The following is an 11,653-nucleotide window of genomic DNA, read 5'->3' as shown; positions in this document are numbered from 1 at the left end:
CTAAGGGCACATTGGAAAGCACAACTAGATCAGAGGGAGACTACTCTAGCAAGTCTTCAAAGACAGTTTGATTCTCTCCAGATTCAACACAGAGAAAAAATTAAATACAAGGATGAACAAGTACGAGGATCCAAGAAAAAGATAAAGTAATTGCAAGGGGGAACCCTTCCAATGAAATACTTGAAGTAGGAGACTAGTGATTTGAATGATGGTTGCAGAGAAAACAACAATTATTCTGTGAGAGACTGAATTCGATTCAAGAACAATGCAGGCCAGGGAATAATTTCATAGATGAGTTAGTGAATATGATGTCACATTTTGATCAAGCTAAAAAGGACCTAAATGAGATGTTGGAGTGGCAGGACAATGCTGAGGCAAGAAAAAGTTGATTTTCCCAAAATTGATGCAATGCATAAATAAATTATCCTCAAAGGATGGAAGGCCTATATACAGTTAGTTAAAAATCTTGCAAGTGATGTGCGGGAGATGTATGATGCCCTAGTGGAATCTGTTAATGATTTTTGACTTATGTCAAATCTCATTTCTAGTTGTCCTAGAGACTATTTACTAGATATAGAGAGCTTGCGAGGAAGGTGGCTTAAACAGGGAGCTGAGTTTGCGGATAGGATAAACTAGATAAGAAATATTAATCTTGAAGCCAATTGGCACTTTTTGATTAAACTTTGTGCCAATTGTTTGGTTTTAAAATCACTCACCAATATATATGCGGAAATGTTTCCACTATTAAGGGAAGTGATATTCAGTAGTCAGATGTAGATCAAACCTCAATCTCCCCCTAAGTTGGCGATACTCCTCAACCTACAAAAATCATGGCAAAAGTGGATAACCAAGCATGGGACGACCTCCTAACATCATGCGAGTTGGCTTTGAGGATCTCCTTTGATATGAAATCATATCATATCTTTTCCATTTTGGTGATTTGTATATATTTTATTTTCATGAAGGTATTGAGTTGGTATATAATGATTAGGAATCATATGCGTTTCTTTCCTCTTAGAAATCATGTAATTGTAGTTGCTAGAAACACATCTTGTATGTAAAATTTATCTATGTCATGTTTTGGTGGATGGAACTTGTAAATGTAAGATTAAAAACCTTAATTTTCACTCCCTGGTTTCTAATATCATTCTCTTTGTCTATACATAACTCTGCTAAAGTTAAATGCATAGGATTTTGTTGATTAGCCCTGTACACCAGACTTCATTCCTTAATTTTTCACTCATCGATACTAAAACAACTTAGAGAGCTCCATTATCTATGTGTAGGCCACCATGGCTGAACGTTACTACTTCTGAACAGTATTCTTTCAATATGTATATTGAATTTGGTCTCTAAATGTGATTATTGAACCAATTTCAAATTCTATAATACTTTTAAAACCTTTGTGCGATAAATACTTATCTGAAGGGAAATTAATATGTCCTAGGCACTAACCTCTCTATCATGCGGAGGTTGTCTCTAGGAACCACAACATCTTTTGTTGCCATTGTCAGCGATCGAATTTGAATATTTTTCCCTTGGTATGACATTCGTACATTCCTTTTTTTGGATGAGCAAAGGAAGTGTGGGTTGATATCTCTCACCTTGGCAACTCCATTGTAAATATTTTGATTCGGTCATCCTGGATCTTAGAAGGCCTCATACACATTTAGATAACACATAAAAGAAAAATTCTCTTGTATTTGACCTAGAGAGTATTGTCTTCAAGAGAATTTAGAGAGAAAGGACTCCAAGAACTCCAGATCCTGTGCTTTTTCGCTCAAAAACCTCAACTTCCAGCTCACAAAAAGAAGAAATATAGTATCTTGATACCTCATCTCAAGTTTTGGAGTTTTCAAAAGAGCACTTTCCTCCATCTAACCTTTACTTCACCTGGCCTATGTCTAAAGAATCCTCTATCAATTCTTATCTATTTACACGTCATACATTCCCAAACTTTGAAGACGTAAATGACATTCGCATAACTAGTCCATCTCAAACCTTAACTGATATCTCACAACAAATCTTACCGAGTGTCCTTCACCCAACCTTTTAGCCTGCCCCATGTAGTAAATTTTTTCCAACCTTCGTTGCAAAATATGGTTGTCCCTTGTTTTCTACTTAATCAATTTGCCCCAATCAAACTGCAGTATGCTTTGAATAGAATGCCCCAAGATTATGTTAAGCTCCTGCATAGACTCACTGGGGAAGATGATATTTTAGCACAAAATCACATTAAGATCATTTGTGCATTTGCTAAAAACTTGAACATAGAGCACCTCGATGTAGTCCTGAGATTATTTTTTCAATTCTTAAATGGGGAGGCTAGAAAATGGTTTAAGAATTTACCAAATGCCTCAATTAATACTTGGGAGGAATTGGACAACACTTTCATGCAAGAATGGGGAGAGAAGAAGGAATATGGGTATTTCCTCACTGAGTTCAATGCAATAAAGAAAAGACATAATGAGGATATCCTAGAATTTATAAAATGATTTAATAAGTTATACAACAACTTCTCTTTTGAGATTAAACCTCTACAAGAAACAGCTAAGGTGGCCTTTGTTGGAGTGTTTGTGCTAGATTTTGGGTTTACCCTCAAAGAGAGGAAATCCTGCAACAATGGACCAAATCCAAACTCATGGTCTTGAGGTTGAGGCAAACTTTTCATTTGCAGGAAGGTGGAAAGGAAAGGGAGAAAATGGTGATAGGAGAAGGAGAAGAGAAAAGGCCAACCCTTCTCACTAAGCAAAAGAAGCTCAAGGGCAGAAGTTAGATGAAATGAATAAATTGATAAGGAACCTTTCAAATAAATTGGTGAAGATGGAGCTAGAAAACAAAAACCCTCCACGAAAAATTTAACAAGGGCCTAACAAAAACTGTAATCTTCAATATAGGAGACCCCCTTTGCAATTTTTGCAAACAGAAAGGAAGGATCAACATGACCAAATTCAACCTCCCGTGTATTTAGAAGATGATCCTGAAGAAAACATTGAAGATATTATTGAAGTTCAGGAGAACCAATTCTCTTCTCTTCTAGAATAATAGAATGAGATAGGAGCACAGGAAGGAGAAGATGGTGATCAGAATGACCCCTTGGATGAAGAGGAGATAGATGCCTATTGTAAGCAATTTGTTGATTTCATGCAAGCTTAGTTGCATAGGAAGTATGATTTGAAAGATCAAAATGAAGAAACTAAGCAACCTGCTTCCCCAAAACTAGCAGATAAAGGGAAAAAAGCTATCAACCCTATTCCACCAACTAGGGAAGAAGTCTCCCTCTCCATTAATTCTGAGTATGAAGTCCCAAATGCATAGCAAAAACAAGTGCAAACAAAGCCAATATATCAAGAACGAAACCAACCAGTTGACTCAGTTAAAGCAGGAAAGGATCCTTGCACCTTCAACTTGCAAAAAGAGTTAGAAAAGGTCAATATATTTATTTCTTTGACTGAATTGTTGAAACAACTCATTTATTACATTTAACTATGAAAAATCAAATTAACTTTATATAAATATTTCTTTCCATCCAGTGTATGAAGAACAAGATCTTGAAATCATGTTAAATAGATGAAGAGAAATTTAGATTTGACTAAATAAATAATATTTTAATATAAGAAAATAATTGTTAAAATATAGATGTTAATATTAAATTAAGGAAAAATAATCAATCAAAAGAAATTTTAATGAAATAAATATCTAAAAATATAAACATAAATAATATTTAAATCAATCCTAAATAATTAAAACAATAAAACAATTAATAAAATAAAAACAATAATCCTAACCATTAATTCTAAAACTTAAAAATGAATAAAATAATAAATAACCATTAATTCTACAAACTTGAAAATAATAATCTAAATTTGAATCCCAAGTTTGTATGAACATCAGAACTATAGGACTATTATGCATGAGTCATAATAGTGTTATTTGTCTAAATACTGTTTTGCCTACTTAGAAATGACCGATCTTGAGAGATGTCGACACACTTCCTACCCGTGAGTGAAATCTCTTCGGCGAAAAACAGTCCTTAGATTGATGATGGAAAGTCAAGTGCCTCACTACGAGCGTCCAGGGAATTAGTATGTCCAACACATGCTAGATGAATCCGGAGAAAGAAAAACCTTGTGCACATCGGATACTTCGGACAAAAGGAATGACATGGAATAAAACAAAGCAATTAAGGGCCAAAAAAATACTCTCCACGTAATACCAACAAAGTCGAAGTCGATGAGTGTATGGTAAGATGAACCTAATGGGAGAAACTAATCTTTTTTCGGAGATCTATGTTTAGACCTAAATCGAGGCCAGCCAACAGGGAGAGAAACCATACTTACCGAACATACTCAGAACTGGGAAAGAAACGACCAAAATGGATAGTTTTCGGGATATAGAGAGTGAATCAACGGTGAATTCTAGACCTGAAATTCGATTATGCAGAGGATGAAAATTAATGGCTATCATATTCTGGTATCTCAACTAGATAGTAGAGAGCACATCTCCAGGAAAGATTTACATTACTGTCGGTGATAACTACCTAGAAAGAAAATGTTGTGTGTAGGACTCAACAACGTTAGCGAGTTGATTTCGTTTCTCAGATTTCCACACGGTTTCTCTATGATCCGAACTTGCAATAATTTTTTGAAAATGATGGATGCCGGTTATGAAACCAAAAGATCAACCTCAAAACTCTCCAAATTTTACGCTTCCATTTCTTACAGGCTCTTGGACAAATGTGTCAGTTGGATCCATGTCTTTTCTATAAATTAACTCACAACTTTCTTTTTCTCAAGCACTATATGAACGAAGACGAGGGTGCAGTAAACTCACCTACCACACTCCGTTGCTTGTAGTATACTTATACTACACTCTGCCGTGTATATCCTTACCACTGACCTATTGAAGAAAAGGATTGCTTATAGTACTAGTATATTTCACAATAGAAGAACCTAAGCGTATATAGCAAATTCACGTTTCTTTTGCTTCAATATTGGTTGTTCCAGTGACAAATCGGTTTGCTTGAAAATGAATTACCTCAATTGACAAAGTCTGAGTCCCACAGGGCATAACATCGAAACCAAGCTTGCCATTTTTAACATTTCATGTGCGGCATATGATAAGCAAGTTCAGTCACAAAATAAACTCTCACACGCTAAAACCTCTCTCTCCTCAACCATGAATATATGAGGTTATGATCACATAGAGTTATTTCTACACGCTTATCGAATTCTTATCTTCATTCATTTACAGAAAGGAATTAGAAATCAAGAAAGCCATGGAATTTGATATTGGAAGCGTTAGAGTTAACATTACGTCAGTACCTACTATTGATGCATTGCTAAATATGGTCACGGATGCTTATAAATTATCATGTGGTCTCTTGAATCTCTCATTGCGATCTGCAGAGGCTTTCGAATCCTTACAAATTATCTGCTGCCTTGAATCTCTAATCGCGATCTACAAAGACTTTCCGAATCAGTTGGGCAATAATTAAGTGGGTTAACCAATGGATGTGAGATTTGGCGATTCAGCTAGGCCATTCGCAACCGAGTTCCCGGTAAAATCAGTCACAGAGAATGCAGTGGACAAGACTTTCGCGATCGCAGCTAATCTCGTCAAATTGCTTCCCACTACCACCGTTCTTGCTTTCCAAATTCTGTCACCGATTTTCACCAACGGAGGCCACTGCTACAGCTTCAACAAATACTTGACCGGCCTTCTCTTGGGCGTCTGCGCGATTTCTTGTTTCATTGATTCGTTCACCGACAGTTACAAGGCAGACGACGGGACGTTATACTACGGAATCGCCACCAGAACCGGGATGTGGACGACCAACCCAGAGATCAACAGGACGGTGGATCTATCTTCCTACAAACTCACGTTTCTTGATTTCGTGCCCGCGGTGCTAGCGGTTCTGGTGTTTTCATCAGTCGCCCTCATGGATCCCAACGTTGTAGGCTGTTACTACGCGGATGCCCGAGAGGACCAGAAGCACCTGGTCATAAGCCTTCCGATCGCAGTTGGGACTTTTTGCAGTATGGTCTTTGTTAAGTTTCCTTCAAAACGCCATGGAATTGGATATCCCGCTGCCGATTAACATGAAGCTAACCTTATATAACCGCTTGTTATTATGTCAGTTTCATATTGCAAAATCTAATTGCAAAATCTAATTAAAGCTCTATTCGATGTAGTTGTAATACTAGTTCCAAGTATGTCGGGCTCCATGTCCATAGATTTAGAGTGGATACTTGCTATTCATGGCTTTATCACGGATTCTTCTGTGGAATTTACGTGATGGAGCTGTTAAATAATGAATCGGTTGTAGCCATTCGGAAACGACCACTCCTTCGACCGACACCATCACTTTATGTGCCGCTTTCGAGTTTAATATTTCACTCAATCTCATGAATGATGGCCGGGCACTCACGCATGCGCTGTAGCTAAGTTGCAAGTGTGTATAAACGTTTGGTATTCGTGGATTGGTTTTACAACAAAGTTATTAATCTAATGAGAACTATATTGAGTTCCGGTTCGTTTTCATTATATTGAGTTTTAATCATGATTTTTATTTCAATGGTTGAAGTTGGTATTCGTGGATTGGTTTTACAACAAAGTTATTAATCTAATGAGAACTATATTGAGTTCCGGTTCGTTTTCATTATATTGAGTTTTAATCATGATTTTTATTTCAATGGTTGAAGTATGGAAGTTTTTTAAATGTTAATTTTTTGGGAAGTTTTTTAAATGTTAATTATTTTATTTTGAGGTTGAGTTTGAAAAGTGTTGTTTTAACATTAAAAAAACATATTTTTCATACTTAATTTTTTATTTTATTTTTTTCTTTTATGTATGAAGTATGGAATTTTTTTAAACGTTAATTATTTTATTTCATGTTGAATTTGAAAAGTGTTGTTTTAACATCAATCTAAATTAATTTTTTTTAGCATGTTAATTATTTCATGATGACTTTGAAAAGCTTTGCTGCAACATTAATTTTTTTTTTTAGCATATTTTTGACACTTTCAATTTTCTTATGTCTTAAATACTTTTTTTTTAAATGTTTGATTATTCAACCATTTTTCAAGCTATTTTCTATTCTTTCTTTTTTCTTTTCCTCAAATGTTGGTTTTAAAGTATTTTTTCTTTTCTTTGCAATACAATTTTTTTGTTTCATTTAAAAAAACAAATTACATCATAAAACCATAGCCATCAAGATTATAATCTTTCACTTCATACTAGGATGATTCAAGGTTTTTATTTTTTTCCCTTTGGCTTATTCACATCAATCCATCCTTCAATGTTTTTTGTAACAGCTAAAGATATACCCATTTCCTCATTCTTTTGATAAAGCTCCATAGCTACTCTTAAACCAATGTCACTATTTCTTTTTCGCTATCTGAATGGTCTCACTCATGAGAGCACTTTTGGTTGCAGATAGCCGACACAATTAACATTGATGTTATTTCATTATCCTTCATTATGTGATTCTCTTCTATGGACGCTACAACTCGGGGGAAAAACTCGATCTAGAGAGGCGAAGTTTTCCTAGGGTGGATTGTTTTGTTGACAATTATCCTTCTTCTAACTGGGAGAGTTCATAGAATTAGCTGAAGGCTTGTGTAACGTCCTTAGGAAGTGCGATGCATTTGGGCGCCGGTCGAACCGGGTGCTCGCGCGGGTAGGTGACGAGTTGGAGCGCACGACGGTTGTGCGATGGAGGTGCGACGAAACTTGCGACAATACACATGCGATAATGAATGTGCGATGGCATTTATACCCGGTTTGAGCATGGAGCGATGCACTTGGAGGCCGACGACAATGGAGGGCGGGCCTACTCAAGTGTTGGGCGCTTGAACGTGGTTAAGGGGTGTGCGCACAAAGGTTGGGTGGTCGGTTGGGCAAGCCCCACCCACACATTGCGATGGCTATATATGAGTGCGTTTTGGAGAGCATTCGATCATCAATCATTCGATCAACACTTCGCACAAGAGGTAGTGCACAGTTCTAGTGCGCAGATAGACAAGGAGGAAGAGCACATATCTCATGCGCTAAGTCTTGGTTTAGCCGCACGGTTGGAACGCACTTGGAGTTGGGTGAAGGTGTTTGGGCAAGTGCGCCCATTGGTCGGTTGAGGCGTGCACGGTGAACGTGTAGCGCCCGTTAGTGCTAAGTCTTGGCGTGGGTGTCTTGGTGGCTCGGGTGAGCGCCCGCCCATCGTGCAAGTGTGCACAAAGGTGAACGAAGGTAGGCAACCGAGTTTGCCTTGATTGTAAAATTGGCTAAGTATGAAACTTGGACTTCCAAGTATACTTGTATAAGCTTGTAATATTGAAGGTTATATAATACATATATTTCGGGCAGACTCATTGTTCAGGGAGTTGCCCCTCCCTTTATACTGTGCAATTGTGTTCTCGTTTATAATTTCTATTGATAATGAATGTGTATGGGTGTTCATTTGTATAAAGGATAACATAATAATACTTGGTTGCGAAATACAAACTAAGTAGTAGTAAGTGGTTAGGCGTAGTCCACGAACATAAGTATTGGTGAAAAGAAAGTGTTCAGTGGTGTTGCAACTCGCTAAGAGCGGTTGAAAGACTACCGCCGGCTTGGGGGCGTGACACTTTGGGTTGTTATCCATGACTAGATTTCTTCGACAATTGCAATCGAAATGCCTCTTTAAAACAAGGATATACATTATGAAGGCAACCAGGCTGGTGGCACTTTCTACACCTGAATGTTGTATTTTTGTAATCCAATGGTTGGGTATAATCCTTACCCTCACAGTTGAGGATGATTTTGTCTAGTAAACCTTCATTGAGGTCCACTTCGATATAGATGTTGACAAAAGTGATGATCCCTTTCCCCAATCTTCTACTATTCACTTTGATGAATCAACCTATTGAATCTCCAATATCTTCTAGGATCTCTAGCCATATCCATTAGATGGGTAGGTTTGAAATTCTAACCGACACGGGAAAAAACATAAATCTCATGGTAAGTGGGTTGAACTCCAGAAACCATGGTTGGATTAAATGACCAACTTTGCCCCAAAACAGGGCTCCTCGTCAAAACCTTGTCTCAATCTTCAATATTTTTAAGTAAAACCACAAAATAACAATCCAAACAATATCACAACTCTATGTTCTGGGACCAGTTCAGGTGAATCCACTCCAAGAGCATAGATGCCAATAGACAAAATCCATTGAAGCAACATATAATTTCTTGATGTTTATACCCTGCCACTCTTAGCTTGACGATAGAATCATTCACCTCTAGTGATATGGTTCAAAGAATGTTCCAGCACAAAAGCCTCACTTGAAAGATCCTTAGGTGGTGTGAGTTAGGGAAAGGATATAAGGCATCCTTGAAATACCTAGACTTTATAACCAAGGATGCCACATTTCCCTTGGAACATCATTTCAAGCCTACAATTATAGAGATGGTGGCATCCCTTTTCATGCCATAGTCTCCAAGAACTTCTTTCATCCTTAGTTGTCTCCCTTCATAGGGGAGTGTCATCTCCCCCACAGGGATTCCTCTCCACAATTGAATTTTGTCATCTAACATAAGTATAACATCCACTGCTTAGACCAGGAAGCAAAGAGTCTTTTCTGACATTGACCTAACAAAAATTGGAAAATTTTGGAGATCTAATTCCCCAGCACTTGGTATGATACTTTTGCTAAACACTTTGCATTCTTCACAATAACCCTGGTGAATATATCTTTCTATCATTTCAACAATCAATTTGCTAACACCCTTACCATTCTCTTTTTAGCTCAAAAAATATCCCCACATCCATGATGGAGGCACAAACCTAGTACCCATGAAATGAAGGCCATTTCTCCATCCCTAGAGCAAAGAGACTGGCATTGCCCAAAATGATTAAAACCCTAGCTATGCCACTTCTAATGGCCTTTAATAACCCATCTTTAACATTAGTGGAAGTTTTGAAGCACTCATACAACAACTTCTTGGTCATAGGCAGGATGAACGCCCAAACTGAATGGAAAGACACCTATTGAAATCATAACCCAGTGATGAGGCTGCTTTTCTATGACAAAATGGCGTACAAATTAGAAATGGTCAAATCTTCCTGCATCCGTTGGCAAGGGCGAGTATGCGCTTCGAAATTAAAACCTTATGTCTTCATCCATTGCGAATGAAAGAGTCATGTGGCGACAATATTTGAGATTGCAAAAACTAAAAACGCTAGTGTGCCTCCAAGTCTCTATCTCAGTATCGAATCCTCGTGTTTCCTTGCAATATTTTTTTAATAAATTTTTCCATTTTTTACAAAGTTAAAAGAAAAAACAATAAATTAATATTTTGAAGTTAAAGTTTCCTATATATCTATGTATTGTTAATCGATACTTCAATCTACATAAAATAATGGTCAGATACCAATCAAATTTAAAAAATACATAAAATAATTATCACATAAAAATAAAATTGAAAATTACATGTTTCTAGACTTTTTGGCTAAGAGTGACATGACAAGAATTTTTAAAGAAGAAATTAAAAATAACAAATTTCCTAAAATATTTAAATTTTTTATGTTTAATGATTATAATATTTGAAGTTATTTTTCCAAAAAATAATGATTTATATAAATTTTAATGTAAAAAAATTTAAAAAAAAAATTAAAAAAATTAAAAAAAAACTTTAACCCAAGAAAGAAAGTAGAAAGAAAGAATCAAAACAACAAATTAAAAATAAATTATTAAAATATAAAACAAAAAATATCAAAATCATTTAAAACAAAAATTTGGAAAAAAATATATATGTTTAAAATTTGAAAAAATTAAATAAAATATTATAAATTTATAAACGGGTTAACATAAATAAATAAATAAAACACAAACATAAACTAAAAAGTTTAAAAATAATAATAACAAAAAATCATAAACTAATTCAAAGTATATATATATAGATAGATATTATTGTAAAAAAAATATTATTGTAAAAAAAAATATTCTACGGTAGTCGTCTCCTCGAATTGATCTCACCTTAAGCGCACATAGTTATGCATTAAGGATGGGGATAATTCTGAGAATCGATTCCAATCGACCTTTACAAGGTGGTTAGAGCGGACCTGTTGTCAACGACCCTTTGGCAACAAATAGGTAATGAGCTGATGCACGCCATTGACACTACGCACGCAACATAATTAATTTAATTTAATGTTCTATTCATTTAAAAGGAAACAAATAAAGTTTCAATATAATTTTTTAATTTTTAATGTTAATTATTGTTTTTAATAGTTTCCAATTTATTTTTATAATTTTATTTATATATTTTTTAATTTGATTTTTAATTTATTTAATTACTCTTATCTTTATTTATTTATTTATATTTTACTTTTTATTTTAAACTGGATTTATTTATAAATATTTTTTAATTAATTTCATATTTTTTTTCACTATTTTTTTTAATTAATTTCATATTTTTTTTCACTAGATAAAATTTTGCTTTTCATTCATTTATTTTTATTTTAATATAAATTTATTGGTTGTCTTTTTATTTTATTTTATTTTTGTTATGTTAAATCTTTTTACTTTAATGGTTATTTTGATTCATTTATTTTATTTTTTAATATAAATTTATTGATTGTTTTTTTATTTTATTTTTGTTATCTTAAATCTTT

At 35.0% G+C, this 11,653-nt stretch overlaps 1 pseudogene; it reads left to right on the top strand.

The window, feature by feature from the left end:
* Nucleotides 1-5,381: 5,381 nt before the first annotated feature.
* On the top strand, nt 5,382-6,546 carry LOC149145199 (protein DMP6 pseudogene; annotated as a pseudogene).
* Nucleotides 6,547-11,653: the final 5,107 nt, after the last annotated feature.

This window comes from Pinus tabuliformis, chromosome X, assembly GCF_031772625.1.
Source record: "Pinus tabuliformis cultivar Carrire ecotype Pingquan chromosome X, CPIR1, whole genome shotgun sequence".
In the NCBI taxonomy this organism is placed as follows: domain Eukaryota; kingdom Viridiplantae; phylum Streptophyta; class Pinopsida; order Pinales; family Pinaceae; genus Pinus; species Pinus tabuliformis.
The sequence above is the reverse complement of the archived record's forward strand: the minus strand, read 5'-3'. Positions and strand labels throughout refer to the sequence as shown.